Source organism: Perca fluviatilis, chromosome 1, assembly GCF_010015445.1.
Source record: "Perca fluviatilis chromosome 1, GENO_Pfluv_1.0, whole genome shotgun sequence".
NCBI classification, from domain to species: domain Eukaryota; kingdom Metazoa; phylum Chordata; class Actinopteri; order Perciformes; family Percidae; genus Perca; species Perca fluviatilis.
Genome location: NC_053112.1, coordinates 4,074,454 through 4,097,791, shown reverse-complemented (window position 1 = coordinate 4,097,791; position 23,338 = coordinate 4,074,454). Strand labels below are relative to the sequence as shown.

The window sequence follows — 23,338 nt, the reverse complement described above, 5'->3', positions numbered from 1 at the left end:
GTATATAAACTGTATGATGTACATATGCAGACACACATATATACATATAGGAGTCATTATGTTTGTTTATGGTTTATAATTTTCACCAATTACATAACGTAGGATGTCATGGGGCCGGGGGTTGGTCTCACAATAATCAGTCTATTTATACACCTGGACACTTGCATGGTGGAGGCTAGAGAGGGGGTGAGCTTGGGTTTTTGCATTTTCTGTTGACCGCAAGTTTCTCCAGATCTACTTTTTGCAGTATTTTTCAGGCAACTGGATATTTTTTTTTTTTTTTTTTTTTTCAAACTTTCAAATGAACAATAAATCCTTAAAAGCCTATCTCAAAGTGGATCTGAATTATTCAAACGGCGTCATTCATTCATACAGGTGATTGGGCCTCATTCACCAATATCTTCCTAAGTTTTCTCTTAAATATGTTCTTAAGAAAGTTTCTAAGAAAAGTCTACATCAGATTCCCAATTCCCAAGTTCCCAATTAGCATATGAAAACGCCCCGCAAATTCCCATATAAGGACATGACGCTTCCTTTGCACCTCCTGGGAAGCGGGAGACTGCTTAGAGATGGTTGTCGGAGTCACGGTGGAGAAAGAACTGAATCTCAAGTAAAAGTACAAATAATAAGAGACATATTTACTTTAGTAAAAGTAGAAGGTGTCCACTACCAAACTTCTTTTAAAAGAAGTTCCTATCCTAACCTGCATAAAACGGAAATATGTTGTTAGAATCGGAATGCGGTTGGTTTTATTCATGAATGTATTTTAAGACGGTTTTATTTTCTTTAACCATGCAAGTAAGCACATAAAGTGTGTGAAGAGGCATACATAGGGAGATGTGATGTGAAGAGGTCCAGCCAAATAAATAAGATATGAACGCGTCTTACGCAGCCTGGCGGAGGAGTAAACGACGGTGTGGAGAGAAATAGATAGCAACGATGATTTAAAAACGGGAATAATAAACAACAAACGTTTTCAATTTCACTTTTACCGGAGGCTGTATTACCGAGGGTCAGCGGCGCTGCGCCCGGGCTCTGGAGCACCGGAGCCGGCTTGGATCAGCGGTGCCCCATATATACAGTATCTATGGCAACCAAACTTTACTGGTGAGACAAACGTGTGACGGTCAGGAAGACATTTTGGCAGGGGGAAACTGATCAGAAAATGTAACGGAACATTGTAGAAATGTAGTGAATTAGAAAATATTGATAATTGCTGTAAAATGTAACAAAGTAAAAGTCAAAAGTATACACTATTGAGTCTACTTAAGTAAAGTACAGATAAATGAAAAATGTACTTAAGTACAGTAACGATGAATTTGTACTTTGTTGCATTCCACCACTGCATTTTGGCCCTAAAAATAGCGATCAATCACCAAATAACGCAGGATTTAATCAGTTTAATTGATGATGTAAATTGCAGTGTTAGTGTTTTTTGCATATTATGATTTTTTTTCAACAAATGATTAGAAATACATTACAGTAAAATACTATCATTGTAAACAACTGTAGAATTAAATAAAATGCCGTAAGCAATCATTTGGAGCAAATTGTCATCACTCAAATGTGCGTAAGAGTGCTTTTCAGTGTTCGTAGATTTTGTTCTTAGCTAAGAACAAATCCAAGTTAAAAAAACATTAGTGAATGCCAGAATCTTCGTAAAAAGTGCGTAAGTGGGGTTTAAGAACACATTTCTTTGTAAGAACGGTTGGTGAATGAGGCCCATTGTTCCCCGACTCAGGCTCTCGGCGGCTTATGGAGGTTGCAAAGAAGTCGCAACAATACACTTACCCGGACAATTTTCTGGCAGTCCACATCATCACACTTGTGAGGCGGCGGCTGTAGTATGCCTCAAACCGAGTGGCTATAAAGTCCACGAGCTGGGTCAGGTTGTATGCCTTCAACCTGTGAAGGACCTTGTCTTTGACAATCTTCATTGCACTTTCAACATAGTTGTTGGTGTTGTTAACACGGGTTAGCAAATGGACCCGCAAGCATAGTGCCCACTCCTGCCGCCTCCCATACACCTCCAGCAAGTGTTTCATAAAGTTCTTGTGTTTTGATGCCAGGGGATCTGCAGACAGCGTGGCATAGTCTGCAGACAGGTCTTCCGCTGTTCTGGCATACACAAGACCTCTGAATCCATTTAGCAGCTGTGGCCGTTCTTTTTTTATGCCATTATGGCTGTTCCACAGCCATCTCCACATCGCCTGGAGCAGATGAAAGGTGCACAAAAGTATGCTTGCTCCAGGGTAGACAGTGGCAAGTGCCTGTCGCAGAGCTGAACAGTCATCTGTCATGACTGCCTGTGGACCATGGTCTTCGCGCCCAAAGAAACCCCCAGGTGGGAGAAGCCGTTTAAGCAGGGAGATCCCAGCTGTTAGAGTGGCTGCACTGTCTGATGTGGTGATCAGCACACCAAGAGGCAGTCCCCCTGCAGCAGAGTGGGTTAGAAAGAGAAAAAGGCGGTGGTTTTGCCTGTCACAATTCCCTGAGGAATCCACAAAGATCATCTCTCCACTCTGTTGTACTCTTGTATGGACCCGCTGCATTACAGGTGTGCAAATCGCCACAATCTGCTGGCCATCGATGGTTTGTTCTATCTGAGCACAGACACAGCCCTGTTCTTTGTTATACCTGGCAAGGCGGTCTTCAAGGTCTATGACCATCTTTTCTTTAGAACGGACACCATATGATTTCTGGAAAATTTTGTAGTATAACCTGGTGTAACACATAGATCATTGACACAGTTAGGGATACAGCACAAACAGAAAAAGAATGTAAGAACGTACCCCAGTAGGTTTTTTGTAGTTTCTCCTATGTGGACACCAGTTTTGATGAGCTAACTTGTAGCAGAACTGGACGTCTGGGCAGATGGGTCTGCTGCATAGAGGTACTCTTCTCCCTTTTCCTCCTGCAGGTCATATTTGATGGTATCGAGAGCAGATGAGGGAGAATGACCTTTCTCAAAGAGCTTAGTCAGCCTTTCAATGGTGACGGCTGACACATCCCTTTTCCTCAGGGCATCGGCGCAAGCAAGGCGATGGTTGTGCTCATTCCTCAAGTTGACATATAGGAGGTAACCCTCTGCCATGTGTCGATCTGACGATCTGTAAACGGCAGAGGAGTGAAACATTAATGACATTGATGGATACACACATGCAATAAAATGATCGTACAGAGTGGAAATTTAGACATTGTGCACATAGCTTTATTCTGAATTGTACCTTGACCTCCTATCCTCCATGCTTCTTTTGAGGACAAGAAACAGTGTGGCAGGGCAGTTGGTGTTTCTTGAGTATTTGCCAGATGCATAGGTTTTATGCTGGCATCTGAGATCAACCTGAATAGTAGAGTTGAGCCGGATACTCGGCTGAAACGAGTATCCGGTACGGATAAAGCACTTTTGCCGAGTACGAGTATTATACGAGTAATACGAGTCAATATATGTGCTCGGATTGAATAAAAATCCTCATTGGGTAGCTGACTGTGTCTGCGTTCTGTGATAGTGCTAGTAGTCACAGCGCCCCTCCCCTACACACAGATTTATTGTGTTGCTGTGTCCCGCTCCACTCTGCTCACTCACACACTGAACACTGAGAAGAGAACAGATCGCTCTCTCTGTTTTTTACTTCGGTTTGTAGTACTTACTTATTAACCAGTAGAGTTCTGGTAAACGTGGGGTTTGTTCAGACGTGGTGCTCGGTAGAATGTGACTCACGTTGTGTCTCTGCCTGTCGGAGATTTTTGTTCTTTTTTAAACCGTCAGCTGGCTGAGTTTTTTTTTACTTCACGCACAGTGTCTGACACTTTCTTGCTGTATTTCATAAAAAAATAAAGGAAGTAGTGGTATAAAATTATATTACAAATTAATTCGCTACACACACATGCACACTCTCTCTCTGCCCTCTTGCCATCGGAGTTTTTTTTTTTTTTAAACCGTCAGCTGGCTCTAACCAGATTTTTTGACTTCACGCACTGAGTGTCTGACACTTTCTTGCTGTATTTTAATAAATAAAGGTAGTTGTGGTATAAATAATTTTACAAATTAAGCTACACACACAAACACACACACACAAAACACTTTTCTATCTCTCCCTTTTTTTTTTTTTTTTTTTTTTCTTCTTCTCTCTCTTTTTCTGTTCCTCTCTTTTTTTTTCTCTCTCTCTACACACACATAGGCCTACCTGGTGTGGAAATAAAAAATAAAAAAAAGAACCAAAAAAAAAAAATAATCACACTGATCATAAAAAAATTAAAAGTTAAAAAAGAAAGTTATGTTGAGTATGAAAACTCTTGTTCATTACATTTTACTTCATAATTGCAAATGTATGGGTTGTATTTATTGTTGCAAAACTTGTTCTGTATATACAGTGCCTTGCGAAAGTATTCGGCCCCCTTGAACTTTTCGACCTTTTGCCACATTTCAGGCCTCAAACATAAAGATATAAAACTGTAATTTTTTGTGAAGAATCAACAACAAGTGGGACACAATCATGAAGTGGAACGAAATTTATTGGACATTTCAAACCTTTTAAACAAATAAAAATCTGAAATATTGGGCGTGCAAAATTATTCAGCCCCCTTAAGTTAATACTTTGTAGCGCTACCTTTTGCTGCGATTACAGCTGTAAGTCGCTTGGGGTATGTCTATCAGTTTTGCACATCGAGAGACTGACATTTTTGCCCATTCCTCCTTGCAAAACAGCTCGAGCTCAGTGAGGTTGGATGGAGAGCGTTGCGTGAACAGCAGTTTTCCGTTCTTTCCACAGATTCTCGATTGGATTCAGGTCTGGACTTTGACTTGGCCATTCTAACACCTGGATATGTTTATTTGTGAACCATTCCATTGTAGATTTTGCTTTATGTTTTGGATCATTGTCTTGTTGGAAGACAAATCTCCGTCCCAGTCTCAGGTTTTTTGCAGACTCCATCAGGTTTTCTTCCAGAATGGTCCTGTATTTGGCTCCATCCATCTTCCCATCAATTTTAACCATCTTCCCTGTCCCTGCTGAAGAAAAGCAGGCCCAAACCATGATGCTGCCACCACCATGTTTGACAGTGGGGATGGTGTGTTCAGGGTGATGAGCTGTGTTGCTTTTACGCCAAACATAACGTTTTGCATTGTTGCCAAAAGTTCGATTTTGGTTTCATCTGACCACAGCACCTTCTTCCACATGTTTGGTGTGTCTCCCAGGTGGCTTTTGGCAAACATTAAACGACACTTTTTATGGATATCTTTAAGAAATGGCTTTCTTCTTGCCACTCTTCCATAAAGGCCAGATTTGTGCAGTATAACGACTGATTGTTGTCCTATGGACAGAGTCTCCCACCTCAGCTGTAGATCTCTGCAGTTCATCCAGAGTGATCATGGGCCTCTTGGCCGCATCTCTGATCAGTCTTCTCATTGTATGAGCTGAAAGTTTAGAGGGACGGGCCGGTCTTGCGATTTGTAGTGGTCTGATACTCCTTCCATTTCAATATTATGCTCGCTGCACAGTGCTCCTTGGGATGTTTAAAGCTTGGGAAATCTTTTTGTATCCAAATCCGGCTTTAAACTTCTCCACAACAGTATCTCGGACCTGCCTGGTGTGTTCCTTGTTCTTCATGATGCTCTCGCGCGCGTTTTACACGGACCTCTGAGACTATCACAGAGCAGGTGCATTTATACGGAGACTTGATTACACACAGCTGGATTCTATTTATCATCATTAGTCATTTAGGTCAACATTGGATCATTCAGAGATCCTCACTGAACTTCTGGAGAGAGTTTGCTGCACTGAAAGTAAAGGGGCGTGAATAATTTTGTACCCCCCACTTTTTCAGTTTTTTATTTGTTAAAAAAGTTTTAAATAGCCAATGAATTTCGTTCCACTTCATAATTGGGACCCACTTGTTGTTGATTCTTCACAAAAAATTACAGTTTTATATCTTTATGTTTGAGGCCTGAAATGTGGCAAAAGGTCGAAACGTTCAAGGGGGCCGAATACTTTCGCAAGGCACTGTAGTTCGTTTGTTATCGTGATCAAAAGCATTGATCTGAAGCTCAATGCTGATGCTGTCATGTAAATAGTTTTCTAATCAGCAATAAATATAACAATTTCTGATCAACCCATATCAATTGCATGCTTAAAATAACATACCGGTCAAAGCCCCGCCCATTTAAAGACAACCCGACCCACTTCCGGGTTAAATCCCGCCCACTTCCGGGTTAGGCCTCGCCCAGTCCGAGTACAGATACAGATACAGATAATTCATATGGTAAACAGATACAGATACAGATACAGATAATGCTGTACTCGCTCATCCCTACTGAATAGTATATATAAATTAGTAGACCTGCTTGTGGTACTCTTTTTTTTGTTCATGTATATTCATGCTCTATTTCAGACAAAAACACATATTGAAAAACTTCTCATTATACCTCTCCCTGTACACTACCCTTCCACTTCCAAAAGCTATGCTCTACTTACTCTATACACACACGAAGAGTAATATAATGATTGTTAGAAGCAGGGACGACAATAAATTGTCATTTCCTGATTTCTCTCTCTCTCTCTGGTACTGTCCTTAAAGTGTGTGTTGAGGTCAAATACTTAGGGCACTATATAACTGATGACCTGTCTGATGATAGGGACATTCATAGACAATATTGTATGTTGTATGCACAAGCTAATATGCTGAATCGCAAATTTAGTATGTGTTCACTGTCTGTGAAGACCACGCTTTTTAAAGCTTTTTGTACTCCAATGTATACTGCCCATTTGTGGCGGCGCTATAAAAAAAGCAGTATGCAGAAACTCAATGTGGCATATAATGATGGCATGAGGCTGCTGCTTAAAATGCCACGATGGAGTAGTGCAAGCCAAATGTTTGTAAGTGTTAATGTATTCACCTGTCCTGCTGTACTCAGGAATCTCATGTACAGATGTATGAGTAGACTAACTGAGTCATTCAACAGCATCATTGCAACACTAGTGAACCCTGCATTGAGTGCAGTTAGGTTCACTTCAAGATTGTGGAACCACTGGCGTTTTAATCTATATGCTAATATCTGAACACTTTTTTGTGTATTGTGGAATTTTGACTGTTGTAGACATTTCTTATTGTATGTGTTTTATCTTGTATCTGTTTGTATTTTGCTATGTTTTTGTATTGTGCTATGGACCATTTGTGTGTGTCCTGAATAAAGAATATGATGATGACATTGTATCGCCCTGACGCTGGATATGTTCTGGCATTCCTCCATGTTAAAGTGGAAGAATTTTGAAACTCCTCAAGCCATTTCTCCACCTCCTCTTTAGTGGAGAGCTTCACTTTTAAATGGGCTCGAAACTCATCCTCCTTCACACACAGCAGATGTGTGTATCCAGATGGTAAGAGTTTCTGTCATCCAAAATGTCAATGTTAGAAAACTGTTCACTCACAAGGGAGTTTGACCCATTCACGGTTCATGTCACAGAAAAAAGGTGTGCACATGTCGGAGTCAGAAAGCTTTCCATCCCATTGAATTGTGTGTGTGTGTGTGTGTGTGTGTGTTTGTGTGAATTCACTGAATTGGTGCATGCACCCAACCTTGGCTCTAGATGATCACAAACATTGAAGGGGTTTGTACAGAAAATATGATAATTTGTTTTTAAATCTTAGTCTTAACCATCTATTGCACCTAACCTCAAGCTCCTCCAACTGCTGCACGTTGCCTGTTGTCTGGCAAATATGGCACCATTTAATAGGAGCAGCCATACTGTTCATGGCTAAAAACAAAAAAGAAGATATCGTGAAATGTTAAACCATTAGAAAACAAAGACTGTATAAGCATCACAGTCCATCAAAACAGTATGGCGGTAAAAAAAAATACACTCCAACATTCTTATATAGCTACTGTCTATGCATCCAACAAATACTTTTTATGCCTTACCTATCCAAGTGCAGTTTGCAGACTGGCTCTGTCACTCTCTATGGGACAGGAAGGTACGGGGTAAATTGCAATACACTAATGAAACAACCAAAACTCTAAACTACATATTGATACCTAAACTAGCCTATATATTATTATCAAACAAGTTTTCGTAGAGACATTTCTGTCAGTAACGCAGCTATGCCGCTAGCGGCTAATACGCTATGGTGACTTTTAGAAATGGTGGTGAAAGCTACGGTTGGTGCAAATGATATGAACATACGTCGTTTAGTTGTTTCATTTTTCTTACCGTTATTAGCATCTCCAGCGTCTCCTTTCTTGAACACATTTCAAAACTGCGCGGCACCGGCGAAACGTCAGCGGCTGTGCTGGACATTGGTGCTGGAGCGCGGTGCAGAGGTACTGGAGGTGACGTGTAAGTTTAAGCCAATCAGAGGTAGGCATAGGGTGGGTCTTGGCGTGGCCATAGTGGGATTCGTAATTTCGCGACCGGGACAGTCCCGATTTTTAATTGCTTGTCCCGAGTCCCGACAAAAGCCTGTCGGGAGGCTAAAATGTCCCGGTTTACACCAGGAGTGGCGTCAGCCGATTTTGCAGCCCCGAATGTAACTTTGTCAATTCAATTCAATTCAATTTATTTATAGTATCAAATCATAACAAAAGTTACCTTGAGACACTTTACAGATAGAGTAGGTCTAGACCACTCTATAATTTCCAAAACCCCAACAATTACAGTAATTCCCTCAAGAGCAAGCATTAGCAGTGGCTATCGCGACAGTGGCAAGGAAAAACTCCCTTTTAGGAAGAAACCTCGGCAGACCCAGACTCTTGGTAGGCGGTGTCTGACGGGCCGGTTGGGGGTGTGATGAACAGTGGCAACAATAGTCACATTAAAGGTCACAGTGACTTCGAAGGTTATCGTGGAAGTTCATGTCAAAGCAGGGCACATCGTGTCATACTGAATAGTGCAGTCCCCTATACCGGATCCAGACTACTCTGTGCATAGGAACATCACAGCAGGGCGTTGCGGGATGTAACGTGGCGCTGCAGAGCACGGGTGGATGCGGCAGATGCAGCAGGACGCAGCAGGATGCGGCCGGGAATTGCAGAGAAGAAGAAACATAAGGATACATAAGAAACATAAGGACTCCGGGGAGTAAGCTCCCCAGATCTAGATTAGTAACAAGCAATTCTGTGACAGGATGCATACAAAAGTAACAAGTAGAGATGAGAGAGCAGCTCAGTGTGTCATTGGAAGGAAACAGGCAGGTTAAAGAAAGGTGCCTGGTTGGGCTAGAACTCTCCCCAACCGGATCGGGCTGTACTGGCCTGCCTCCCTCAACTCTCGCTATATTATTAATTATACAGTATATAAAACTGATGACTACGAGGAGAAGCAGGTGGGCCGGGTTAGGTGGACGTTGCAACTCCTCAGTCCCTAACTATAAGCTTTGTCAAAGAGGAGGGTTTTCAGTTTACTCTTAAACATGGCGACGGTGTCTGCCCCTCGAACCCAGACTGGGAGCTGGTTCCACAGAAGCGGAGCCTGATAGCTGAAGGCCCTGGCCCCCAGTCTACTTCCAGAGACTCTAGGAACCACAAGTAGCCCCGCATTCCGGGAGCGCAGTGCCCTAGTGGGACAATAAGGTACTAAGAGCTCTTCTAGGTATGATGGTGCTTGACCATTTAGAGCTTTGTAAGTCAGGAGGAGGATTTTAAATTCGATCCTAGATTTCACAGGAAGCCAATGCAGAGAAGCTAATACAGGAGAAATATAATCTCTTCTCTTAGTTCTCGTCAGAACACGTGCTGCAGCATTCTGGATCAGCTGGAGAGTCTTAAGGGACTTATTTGGGCAACCTGATAATAAGGAATTGCAGTAATCTAGTCTAGAAGTAACAAATGCATGGACTAGTTTTTCAGCATCGTTTTGAGACAGGATATTCCTAATTTTGGCAATGTTACGAAGATGGAAAAAGGCTATTCTTGAGGTTTGTTTTAAGTGGGCGTTGAAGGATATATCCTGATCAAAAACAACTCCCAAATTTCTGACAGCAGTGCTGGAGGCCAGGACAATACCATCCAGAGTAGCTATATCTTTCGAAAACAAAGTTCGGCGGTGCGTTGGTCCTATCACAATAACTTCAGTTTTGTCTGAGTTTAACATCAGGAAATTGTGGGTCATCCAGGATTTTATATCCTCAATACACGTTTGAAGTCTTGCTAACTGACCACTTTCATCTGGCTTAATTGACAGATATAATTGGGTATCGTCTGCGTAACAGTGATAGTTAATTGAGTGTTTCCTAATAATATTACCTAGAGGAAGCATATATAAAGAAAATAGAATTGGTCCAAGCACTGAGCCTTGAGGAACGCCATGGCTAACTTTGGCGTGCTTGGAGGGTTTATCGTTAATGTTAACAAATTGGGATCGCTCAGAGAAATAGGACTTGAACCAGCTTAGTGCGATTCCTTTAATGCCAACTAAGTGTTCCAGTCTCTGTAACAAGATGGTATGGTCAATAGTGTCAAATGCAGCACTAAGATCTAGTAAAACAAGGATGGAGACAAGTCCTTTGTCTGCAGCAGTTAGAAGGTCGCTAGTAATTTTCACCAGTGCCGTCTCTGTGCTATGATTCTTTCTAAATCCTGATTGAAAATCATCAAATAAACTATTGCTATGTAGAAAATCACATAACTGATTAGCAACCACCTTCTCAAGGATCTTGGATAGAAAAGGAAGGTTAGATATAGGTCTATAGTTTGCTAAGACCTCAGGATCTAGGGTGGGTTTTTTCAGAAGAGGTTTTATCACAGCTATTTTAAATGACTGCGGTACATAACCTGTTAATAAGGACATATTGATCATATCTAGTAGTGAAGTGTTTACCACGGGTAACGCTTCTTTGAGTAGCCTTGTTGGGATGGGGTCTAAGAGACAGGTAGATGGCTTAGCTGAGGATATCTTTAACATTAATTGTTGAAGGTCTATAGGATAAAAGCAGTCTAAGTATATGTCGGGACTAGTCGTTCGTTCTAGCGGTCCTGTATTTAAAGATGAACTGTTAGACGTTAAGGGCAAAAGGTGATGAATTTTATCTCTAATTGTTATAATTTTATCATTAAAGAAGCTCATGAAGTCATCACTACTCAGTGCTAGAGGAATAGATGGCTCAGTAGAGCTGTGGCTATCTGTCAGCCTGGCTACAGTGCTGAAAAGAAACCTTGAGTTGTTCTTATTTTCTTCTATTAGTGAAGAGTAATAGTCTGATCTGGCTTTTCTTAGGGCTTTCCTATAGGTTTTGAGACTTTCTTGCCAATCCAAACGGGATTCTTCCACTTTGGTGGCGCGCCACTTACTTTCGAGGTTTCGCGAGATTTGTTTTAATTTGCGAGTTAGAGAGTTATACTAAGGAGCTAGTTTCCTTTGCTTTATCGTCTTCTTTTTGAGATGAGCGACAGAGTCCAAAGTCGTCCGTAAGCAAGTCGTAGCACCGTCTACAAATGTATCAATTTGAGAGGGACTGAGGTAAACATAGAGGTCCTCTGTTATGTTAAGGCACGACATAGAGTCAAATGCTGTTGTAATATCTTCCTTAAATTTAGCTATAGCACTGTCAGATAGGCATCTGGTGTAGAAGCTATTATCTAGTTTAGTATAGTCAGGTAGCAAGAATTCAAAAGTAATTAAAAAATGATCTGATAATACCAAATTCTGCGGAAATATTATTAAATCCTCAATTTCAATACCATATGCCAGCACAAGGTCGAGGGTGTGGTTAAAACAGTGCCGTGCCTTGTGCACACTCTGACTGAAACCGATTGAATCCAGTAATGAGTTGAAAGCAGTAGTAAGGCTATTGCTGTCAACGTCCACATGGATATTAAAATCACCTACAATAAGTACTTTGTCTGATTTAAGGACTACACATGATAAAAACTCTGAGAATTCAGATAAAAATTCAGAATACGGACCTGGAGCTCGGTAGACAACAACAAATATAATTGGCTGTTCAGATTTCCGTGTTGGATGTTGAAGATTAAGAACAAGGCTTTCAAAAGAGTTATGATTCAGTTTGGGTTTAGGGTTAATTAACAGGCTTGAATCAAATATGGCTGCAACTCCCCCTCCTCGGCCGGAGCCTCTAGGAATTTGAGTATTAATATGACTGGGAGGAGTCGCTTCATTTAGACTAACATATTCTTCATGGCCCAGCCACGTTTCAGTAAGACAGAATAGATCAATTTGATTATCAGATATCAATTCATTTACTAGTACTGCTTTAGAAGAAAGAGATCTGATATTTAGTAATCCACATCTAATTTTCCTATCCTTTTCTATCATTGCAGTGGTAGTTTTAATTCCAATTAGGTTGTTAAGTATTGCCCCTCTATTCACCACTTTGTGTGGTCTGTTGTTGATTATAATTGGAATAGTACTAGTACTACATGTTACTGGAATAGTACTAGTACTACATGTTACTGGAATAATACTAGTACTACATGTTATCCTGCAGAAAACATTTTCAGATTCATCCACTTGTATAGTGCTATCAGGATTGTCCAGTTTATTTTTCCGAGGCGAATAGAACGGGCAGGGTCCGACCATGCTGTATTTGTTACCTATCACCTAGCAACCGTCTCTCCGTGAGGAAAGCTGTGAAAGGGGTGAAGTTTTCGTACAGGGATGCCATCAACACAAAGTTTAGGAGCGCAATACTACTGATTTAGTTTGAAGTTCCCGTGACGTGACATTTCCAGTCTACGGTTCAGACTCAAACACACGGAGCTCTGAAGCAGACCTGTGGGTCGCTTAGTGTCCTCTCTATGCTCAGCTGTGGACATGCTGCGGCAGATGTGTTGCGTTTGTGCTCCGTGTATTTCTGTAGTGCACCTCCGATGTAGAGCAGCGTGCAGCCACTTCCCTAGCTAAACTATTTGTCTCATTCAGAGACCAGAGACCCAAAACGGGGCTCTGTGTCAGTCAGAAGGTCTGAGATCTACCGTATCAGCAGAGCAATCACGTAATGCACAGCAGACTATGGTGCCGGTATAGATTATTTTCTGAAATATAGCTTGTGACTTTATTCTTGTAATAGCCTATTATCACTTTATTTTTCTCAAAATATCACAACTCCTCCAAATCACAGAGAACACATACTGTGTTTATATACTTTGAATGTGCACAATGTTTTGGACAAGAGCAGTAAATCTTGCTCAAACATCTGAAATACTACAGTCCAGGGCTTTATTAATAAATTAAAATGAATGAATGTATCATTGAGGTGAATAATTGTCATATGCACATTAAGGAGGTTACTTAACCAACAAAAGACGCGAAACAGGAGGTAAGAGTAAATGATGCCTATAGGCTACATGTGTGCTGACTCAGATATAATTAGAAAAGTCCATCCAAAGGAGAATAAATAGTTGAAAGCAATACAGAATGCCTGACAGCCTTACTGCAATATATTCCATTATGTTTTTTTATATTTGGATTGTAATCTGTTTCTCTTTAAATAAAGATATTTGCTGCATACATTGATTCAGAAAAAGGTGCATAAAAATTCACCAGAATGCAGGAAATTAAGTGTTTAATGCTCAAAATTTTCAATAAATCATTTTAATTACTTTGCTGTTATTGGAATAAATAACACTTCAAAAAATCTTTTTTAGAAAAAATCTCAACATAAATCTCACACTAAACTGAAAAAGGCTGTCACTGCAATTTTGTTAATTTCACAGGAAAAAACACTTATTATTAGACGAGGAGCCTAGGATCAAAATTATGAAGTTATTGTCTGTGTCTGACCTGGGCTGGCACATGTTCACGTTAAAAAGCGTGTGCGTGCACAAACACACTACGATCACGCGCAAAGTGTACCGGTTTTAGCTCCAGGCAGAGATGGGAAGTAACGAAGTACAAATACTTCGTTACTGTACTTAAGTAGATTTTTCGGATATTTCTACTTTACTTTACTATTTTTTTTTGTGGCGACTTTTTACTTTTACTCCTTACATTTTAACACGAATATCGGTACTTTCTACTCCTTACATTTTAAAAATTGGCTCGTTACTTTAGTTTTGTACAAGAGGTAGTAATGTCGGAGAATAGCGCGGACACGCGCCTCACACCGCGAGCGGGCGCGTGCGCCACACAGAAAAAAGTGAGAAAAAAAGAAAGAGAGACTGCTGTCCGGAGGATAATCAGTTGAGATCGTGTGTGTGCGTCCTTGAGAACTGTAAGTCGTATAACTTATGTTGTCAGTTAATGTAAGCCTGTTGTTGTATTGGTGTATAGTTCCTGCACAGTTAAAGTAGGTTAGCTAGTGATTTAGTTGTTTGTGTTCTTCACCTGTTAGCTAGGTTTCACGTTGCTACACGCAACGTCTTTCCCAAGCATCAAAAGAGAGAAGTTGTCCGTGTTTTACAGACACACCGGGGGGCGAAGTTTGAAACCAGCATCAGCTTTAAATACGGTCCTAATCTAGTCCTCACTAGCAAATTTCAAATAATTTCACTGGAGTTACCGTTATTATTTTTCACGTGATCAATACCGAATTCAATCTAATTGGATGGGAATATACTGTAGGCTACGTTGCATGTAACGCACCACTACAAGACGACTCGACAGATTCGGCCGCATTCTGCATTCATTTGCGGCAAATAATTGCAGCATGATGGTGGTAACGTTAGCACTAGTAGTATGGACGGCGACATGATTGAAAATGAAGAAAACAGAGATCCCAGAGATTAGGCAGACAAGCAGCAAGACATTCCCAATCATCCCTGGCCTTATCTGAGAGAGATGTTTGAGATAGGCTAGGAGGCATCAAGTTATGACTCCTGGCCAATGTGCTGTGTAACTCTAAAAGTATGGGGAACTTCTTAATTAATCTATGTTTAGTAATTCATATTGTATCCTTTATTTTCTTTCTATATTTGAGCACACACACATACATGTAGATTCCTTTAAATGTTAAGTGGACGATTAAAAAAGAGAAACTGGATCTGTGAATTCTCACAGAATCACAATTGAATTCATGAACTCGTGAACCATCACCTTATCGTGGTGGAGAGGTTTGTGTGTCTCTGTGAACCTGAGGGCTGTGTTGTCTGGAGCTTTGTGCTCCTGGTAGGGTCTCCCAAGGCAAAGTGGTCTCAGGTGAGGGGCCAGACAAAGAATGGTTCAAAAACCCCAATGGAAAAACAAGGTAGAAATGGAGTGACCCTGCCCGGAGGAAGCCCGGGGCCCCCGTCTGGAGCCAGGCCCAGGCGGGCTCGTCGGCCGCGCCTGGTGGCCGGGTTTGCCACGGGAGCCCGGCCGGGCACAGCCCGAACAAGCTACGTGGCTCCCATCTCTCCAGCCCATGGGCCCACCACCTGTGGGAGGAACCGCTGGGGGTGGCGTGCGCTGCCACATGGGTGGCAGTGAAAGTCAGGGGCCTCGACGGACCAGACCCGGGCAGCAGACGCTGGCTCTGGGGGACGTGGAACGTCACCTCTCTGTGGGGAAGGAGCCGGAACTGGTGCGCGGGAGGTGGAGCGCTACCGGTTAGATCTGGTGGGGCTTACCTCTACGCACAGTCTCCGGTTCTGGAACTGTACTCCTGGATAGGGGTTGGACTCTTTTCTTCTCCGGAGGTTGCTCAGGGTGTGCGGGCCGGGCGGGTGTGGGGATACTAACAAGCCCCCGGCTGGCCGCCGCTGCGTTGAGTTTACCCCGGTGGACGAGAGGGTCGCCTCCCTACGCCGCCTGCGGGTTGTGGGGGAAAACTCTGACTGTTGTTTGTGCATATGCACCAAACAGGAGTTCGGAGTATTCGGCCTTCTTGGAGACCTTGAGTGGAGTCCTGCATGGGGCGCCAGTGGGGAATCCATTGTTCTGCTGGGGGACTTCAACGCACACGTGGGCAATGATGGAGACACCTGGAGCGTGATTGGGAAGAACGGCCTCCCTGATCTAAACCAGAGTGGTTGTTTGTTGTTGGACTTCTGTGCTAGTCATGGATTGTCTATAACGAACACCATGTTCGAACATAGGGATGCTCATAAGTGTACCTGGTACCAGAGCACCCTAGGCCGAAGGTCAATGATCGATTTTATAATTGTTTCATCTGATCTGAGGCCGGTATGTTTTGGACACTTCGGGTGAAGAGGGGCAGAGCTGTCAACCGATCACCATCTGGTGGTGAGTTGGGTCGGGGGTGGGGGAAGACTCTGGACAGACCTGGTAAGCCCAAACGTGTAGTGCGGGTAAATTGGGAACGTCTGGAGGAGGCCCCTGTCCAACCGGACTTTCAACTCGCACCTCCGGGCGGAGCTTTTCGTGCATCCCTGTGGAGGCTGGGGGCATTGAACCAGAGTGGACAATGTTCAAAGTTTCCATTGCTGAAGCTGCTGCGGGAAGAGCTGTGGTCTTAGGGTCTTAGGTGCCTCAGAGTGGCGGCCACCGAACACCGTGGTGGACACCTGTGGTCAGGGAAGCGGTCCGACTGAAGAAGGAGTCTTTCCGGGATATGTTATCCCAGAGGACTCGGAGGCAGTTGCAGGGTACCGGAGGCCCGAAGGGCTGCAGCCTCTGCCGTGAAAGAGGCAAAGCAGCGGGTGTGGGAGAAGTTTGGAGAAGACATGGAGAAGGACTTTCGTTCGGCACCAAAGTGCTTCTGGAAAACTGTTCGCCACCTCAGGAGGGCGGGGGAACCATCCAAGCTGTGTACAGTAAGGATGGGACACTGTTGACCTCAACTGAGGAGGTAATAGGGGCGGGGGAAGGAGCATTTTGAGGAACTCCTGAATCCGACTAATACGCCCTCTATGTTAGAGGCAGAGCTGGAGGATGACGGGGATTGTTCGCGATTTCCGGGGGCGGAAGTCACTGATGTAGTCAAACAACTCCACAGTGGCAAAGCCCCGCGGGGATTGATGAGATCCGTCCAGAAATGCTCAAGGCTCTGGGTGTGGAGGGGCTGTCCTGGTTGACCGTCTCTTCAACATTGCATGGAAGTCTGGAACAGTGCCAAAGGAGTGGCAGACTGGGGTGGTGGTTCCCCTTTTAAAAGGGGACCAGAGGGTGTGTGCCAATTACAGGGGTATCACACTTCTCAGCCTCCCTGGTAAAGTCTACTCCAAGGTGCTGGAAAGGAGGGGTTCGGCCGATAGTCGAACCTCAGGTTGAGGAGGAACAATCGCAGTTCCGTCCCGTGGCGTGGAACAACGGACCAGCTCTTCACTCTCGCAAGGATCCTGGAGGGGCCTGGGAGTATGCCCAACCGGTCTACATGTGTTTTGTGGATTTGGAGAAGGGTATGACCGGGTCCCCGGGAGATACTGTGGGAGGTGCTGCGGGAGTATGGGGTGAGGGGTCTCTACTCAGGGCCATCCAATCTCTGTACGACCAAAGTGAGAGCTGTGTCCGGGTTCTCGCAGTAAGTCGGACTCGTTTCAGGTGAGGGTTGGCCTCCGCCAGGGCTGCGCTTTGTCACCAATCCTGTTTGTAATATTTATGGACAGGATATCGAGGCGTAGTCGGGGTGGGGAGGGTTGCGGTTCGGTGGGCTGGGGATCTCATCACTGCTTTTGCAGATGATGTGGTCCTGATGGCATCATTGGCCTGCGACCTTCAGCACTCACTGGATCGGTTCGCAACCGAGTGTGAAGCGGTTGGGATGAGGATCAGCACCTCTAAATCGGAGGCCATGGTTCTCAGCAGGAAACCGTTGGAATGCCTTCTCCAGGTAGGGAATGAGTCCTTACCCCAAGTGAAGGAGTTCAAGTACCTTCGGGTTTTGTTCGCGAGTGGGGGACAATGGAGCGGGAGATTGGTCGGAGAATCGGTAGCGGGGTGCGGTATTACATTCCATCTATCGCACCGTTGTGGCGCGAAAGAGAGCTGAGCCAGAAGGCAAAGCTCTCGATCTACCGGTCAGTTTTCGTTCCTACCCTCACGTATGGGCTTCAGGGCTGGGGCATGACCGAAGAACGAGATCCAGGGTGCAAGCGGCGAAATGGGTTTCCTCAGGAGGGTGGCTGGCGTCTCCCTTAGAGATAGGGTGAGAAGCTCAGTCATCCGTGAGGAGCTCGGAGGTGAGCCACTGCTCCTGCGTCCGAAAGGAGCCAGTTGAGGTGGTTCGCGCATCTGGTGAGGATGCCCCTGGGCGCCTCCCTAGGGAGGTGTTCCAGGCACGTCCAGCTGGGAGGAGGCCTCGGGGAAGACCCAGGACTAGGTGGAGGGATTATATCTCCAACCTGGCCTGGGAAGCCTCGGGATCCCCCAGTCGGGAGCTGGTTAATGTTGCTCGGGAAAGGGAAGTTTGGGGTCCCCTGCTGGAGCTGCTCCCCCCGCGACCCGACACCGGATAAGCGGACGAAGATGGATGGATGGATGGATGGCTACTCAGTCAGAATCTTATTAAGCTGGAGTCCCAGTCTCTGTCACAATAATCATATATGTGATGTTTGGCAGACATCCATTTAAAATGTAGACAATGGCATATAAAGAGCCTGGTTTTTATGTCCACTGAAGTTTCTCAGCTTGCACTCTAGTAACGTGTGTGGTCCAGGTAGCTTTGCATAAAAAGTGGTTGTCATTCGCAAGGCTACTTTTACTTTTATACTTTAAGTACATTTCAAAGCCTGTACTTTGTTACTTTTACTTAAGTAAAGAAGTTAAATCAGTACTTCTACTTTTACCAGAGTATTTTTTAACACAAGTATCTGTACTTCTACTTAAGTACGGGAAGTGAGTACTTTTGCCATCTCTGGCTCCAGGAAATCTGGTCACCCTAGTATAGTGTTAACTAGCGTCCCGTGCAGCGGTGTTTGTGTTGCCTGTATCGTCCGTCTCAGAGCATCAGAGAGAAGAGCAGATATATCAGTGGCACCAGATTTCGGTAGCCAGGGTTGGCAGGAAGAAGTAACAAGTAGCTAAATGTTCCAATCAATGATCCATGCAGCACATTCTCGTCTCCCTCCTTCATTTTACAGTCGAATGGTGGCTAGAACGGCTCCGGGTCAAAGGTCAATATAGAATGGATTAATCTGCGTTATTTTTTCTCAGATTAATTAATCAAAAAAAAAGCTGTTTTTTTAACCCCAAAAAAATTAAAAAAAAAATTTTTTTTTTTTTTTTAAAAAAAAAAAAAAAAAAAAAATTTTGCTCTACTCCATAAAGGATGCTGAAGCCAGCATTCACTGTGAGACAATAAAAACCAGATAAAGGTCTCAGCCACAATCCTGAAGCCAGGGTCCAGTTCTTGTGTCTCTCAGCTCTACCCCCCCCAACACATCAGACACACAACAGAGTCCCAGAGCAGTGTAGAGAGGCATCTCCAGGTTCCAGGTGTCCACAGGAAGTGGCTTACAAATATATATTTATATATTAAGACTTGGAAAATGTAAAGTAATCCTTTGAACTCAGCCACCAAACATTGATGATGTTGTTATTGAATTAATATGAATAAAGAGACAGTTTGACTGTAGATGTATGTCAGATATCCGTTGGTTAGTTTCATGCCACCACTCTCTGTTGATGCAGATTGTACGGTGGCCCAGATGGTTCAAGAGAAATGCAAAAGCCACAACACAAATATAATGGAAATGAGTGACAACAGAAGTGAGCGTCCACATTTGTGTTGACCCGGCTGGGCCACTGTAAGTTTTAGTTTGCTGTCATGAGTTTATAGACTGTTGTTCCTCCATCATTTAATAATGAACCTGTTGTTGTGTTTCTTCTTCTTTTGGGGCTTCAGTCTTCCAGCAGTTTGGACTCTTTGGAGTTGGGTCAGTGTCTCCAGCTGCCATCAGAGTGCTGACTGACAGCTTTTGTAAGGCTGCCAGCTGCTTCTGACTGGAAGAACTCCAGCTCAGACCGGCCCTCTGCTCTGACGTCAGACTGACATTTCTAGGTTTGGATTTAAAGGAGGGAGGAAGTGATGAACACAGACAGCAGCAGCGTCTGTCAGAGTCTTCAGACGGAGGAGGACGTCTTTCTGACCTGATCTGGACGGGACTTTAACAGGTGAGCAGCCTGACAGGTAACATTACACACCTTTGATGGAGAAACTCTGCTGTCGCTCCTTATGTTTGGGGGATTCATAAAATACGTCAACACTGGTGTTTACTGTTTGTAGATCTGAATACTCACTAATTAATTTACTAATTATTCTGTGATTTGTGACTTTTTGGCCAAAGTGAGCCTTTATATGTTCAGTGAAGTCAGATTTAATCAACAGGAAACAAGTTAGATTTGATTCACTTCACTTCTGAGGAATGAGGGAGTGTCTTTCTGCTCTGACAGCCTGAAGACTTTGTACTCTCTGACTGAAACCTTGATCAGCTGTTTACCCTCTGATAGCACCAAACTACCCCCCCACAGCTGTTTGTAGTCTTTACCTGGAGACAAAGTTAGGAGAATCCATATTGGGGAGGCAGGGCCTGTGTTCTCCTCAGAGAGGTGTTTTTGATTGGCAGTTCTGTGTCACAAACTTGATTGTATCAAAAGTGAATGTGTGTTGGTTTAGATTGGTGGACAGTAGAACAGTCTTTAAATCTTAAACTACAGACTGAATGAAAACACACCCACAGGTTTCTGAAGAGACCAGTTAAAACCTGCAGTTTATCTCTGACAGTTACTGGAGCCAGGAAATCCTTAAATGGGCAAAGAGGGTGTAGCCTGGGTGGAGCTGAGTATTTCTGACTTGTTTAACTCCACATCAACATGTGACAGAAAGTGTTTGTTACGGAGATATGTGAACCTTAAATAAAACAAAAATGTTCCTAATGTGAAAAGTCACTTTTATGTATATGCTGGGAAATCACAAATTTGCCTCAAAGATCTTTACAGTGTATATGTTTTTATGAATATTTAAATCATCAACCGACATGATTCAGATTGATTATTGTTGATGAAACCTATCTAACGGTGAACTATAAATGAGATTTTAATTTGAGTTTTTTAATTCTGGTTCTGATTTGTGACTTCCACATTAGCAGGTAAAGGGGACATATCATGAAACTCTCACTTTAATGGTGTGGTTACATTCCTATTCTCATTGACAGACTTATAAACCTTGGGTTCTCTCATGACTGCCTCGCATGGTCCAGTGCGTTAAATCTGAGGGCCTGCTGTCTGAACTCAAAACCCTTATCCCACTAACTGTCTTTAAAGTACTTCTGTCTGGGCTCCTGTCCGATCACTGTATGTGCTAACTGTTCTCTATCATTCATGCACTGTTTTGCACATCCTTATTCCATTATTCTCTGTCATGCCCCATTGCATAGTTGCATAGTTGCACATCTTCTCCTGCACTGCTATCATATCTGTTTACGCTTTCTTGCACTTTTCTGAAACTGTATGTTGTCTTGCACGCTTATGCTTTTCTTTGCCAGGTCGCCGTTGCAAATGAGAACCTGTTCTCAACGGCCTTCCTGGTTAAATAAAGGTTAAATAAATAAAATAAAAGGTATCTGGAGTACCGACCTACCCACAAACTGAAATAGTTTTTCCAGTCAGTCAGCTGATTATGTCCCTTCCAATGTCACATGCAGATTCATTAGAATAAACCGTACATAAATTAATAAATCCAAATAAAGTGACTATTACACGACCTGGCATGAGACTGGGTTGTGTTTGTTCAACCCAGCCTTAGACAAACATGGCAGTGAGAATGAATTATTTCCTCTCTGTTGAGCTCAGTCTGAAGCTGACAGGAAACAATAGCTGAGACTAGGATTATTAACAGAGACACAGCTAACAGCACCAACCTGTCTGATCAGGGGAACCAGCACACCTGGGTCACACACACACACACACACACACACACACACACACACACACACACACACACACACACAGTCACAAACACTCAGCTAACACGACCAACCTGTCTGATCAGGGGGAAACCAGCACACCTGGGTCACATGTTAGACGCCGCCTACACAGTATCAGTTGTCTCAGACGCCTCGTGATGAAACAGATAGACCTCCATTTTAATCACCACAGCTGTCATACAGCGGCCATGGTGGGACTCAAACTGCAGATGACTTTCTGGAGCCTCAGCAGTGAGGCACAAATACGTACTGAACATCTGAGAGAAAAGAAAGACTTGAAGATGATTTTTTGTCTTTTATTGACAGAATACAGTTCAGATCTGGGACGTGCACAGACAGGAAAAAGAAGGAACTGGAGGTTTTGGAGTTAGCCCTATACCTCTATACATACAATAATAACTAATTCACAATGCTATGCACAGCACAGATACAATACAATGTACTGGGCATGTATTATTGATTGAAACATTAGTTTTTATAAGTTAGCCTTCTCAAACTTAAACTTCTGATAAAATACACATGCAAAAAAATGCCAAACAAGAAGCAATGAATACTCACATACAGTCATTTTCCTTAAAATAAGATTTGTTTTTGCCTTGACCCATTTATCAGTAACTGTTAACATCTGAACATGAACTAAATGTAGGGGTTCCCCCCTCAACCCTGCAGGGGATCCACAGGAGGATGTTGATCCAGTAAACCAGGTTATTGAAACATCAATAACTGCATATTTATAATATCTAATGTTACATCCTCATATGTCTTTATATTTATTCTCCATCATGTTGCTTAAAAACTATTGTTTTTATATTTGCCAAACAAATAGATGATGATGCAGGGAGAGAGAGAGAGAGAGGTAAACCAGGTCAAAATCTCTTTTCTTTCTGTCTCTCTAACTTTCACATCTCTCCCTCTAGAAGAAAAGATCAAAGTGTGTTTTTAGGGGCTGAGTAGCGAAGCTGCCGGACCCTGTTGTTATTAGGGCCCGAGCGCCGACAGCGGCGAAGGCCCTATTGAAACTGAAGGAATTATTGTTTGTTTCTTTCTTTCTTTCTCTTTTTCGCGTCAAATTAATTGCCTTTTTGAGGGCCTTAACATATTCAAAAACTCACCAAATTTGGCGGTCGCATCAAGTCTGGTGAAAATTTACGTATTTTAAGGGTTTCGGGAATAGGCACACAAAAATGGCTCGCTAGCACCCCCTAGAAAGTTAAGAAAATTGAGCCCCTGCAGTGCGTTTAACGTAGACTCATGAAACTTGGTACACATCATGTCAGGATGTTCAAAAAACGTCATTACAGCCATACCCTAAACCCAACAGGAAGTCCGCCATTTTGAATTCAAAGTTCGAAATTAGTGCAATTTTGGCCATTTCCACATGTCGTACTTTAACGAACTCCTCCTAGAGATTTCATCCGATCAACTTCAAACTCGGTCTGTGCCATCTTAAGATGTTAAAGATGAAAAGTTGTTAAAAGAAAAACTTGTCGTCATAGGGCGTGGCGGGGCGGCCAGTTTGTACGTTTCACCGCCAAAACAGGAAGTGGGTGTAACTCGAGGGTACGTTGTCCGATTACCTCGAAACTT

General features: G+C 43.2%; 2 protein-coding genes across 2 annotated transcripts in view; both read left to right on the top strand.

Annotated features, from left to right (window-relative positions):
- Positions 1–23,338, top strand: part of LOC120568386 (NACHT, LRR and PYD domains-containing protein 12-like) — a 251,224-nt gene that overhangs the window by 130,723 nt on the left and 97,163 nt on the right. The window lies entirely within an intron of this gene.
- Positions 19,805–23,338, top strand: part of LOC120562966 (NACHT, LRR and PYD domains-containing protein 12-like) — a 38,819-nt gene continuing 35,285 nt past the window's right edge. The window contains exon 1 of the mRNA XM_039806946.1: positions 19,805–19,940. The gene's annotated coding sequence lies outside the window, so the exon portion shown is untranslated. The remainder of the gene's footprint in view (positions 19,941–23,338) is intronic.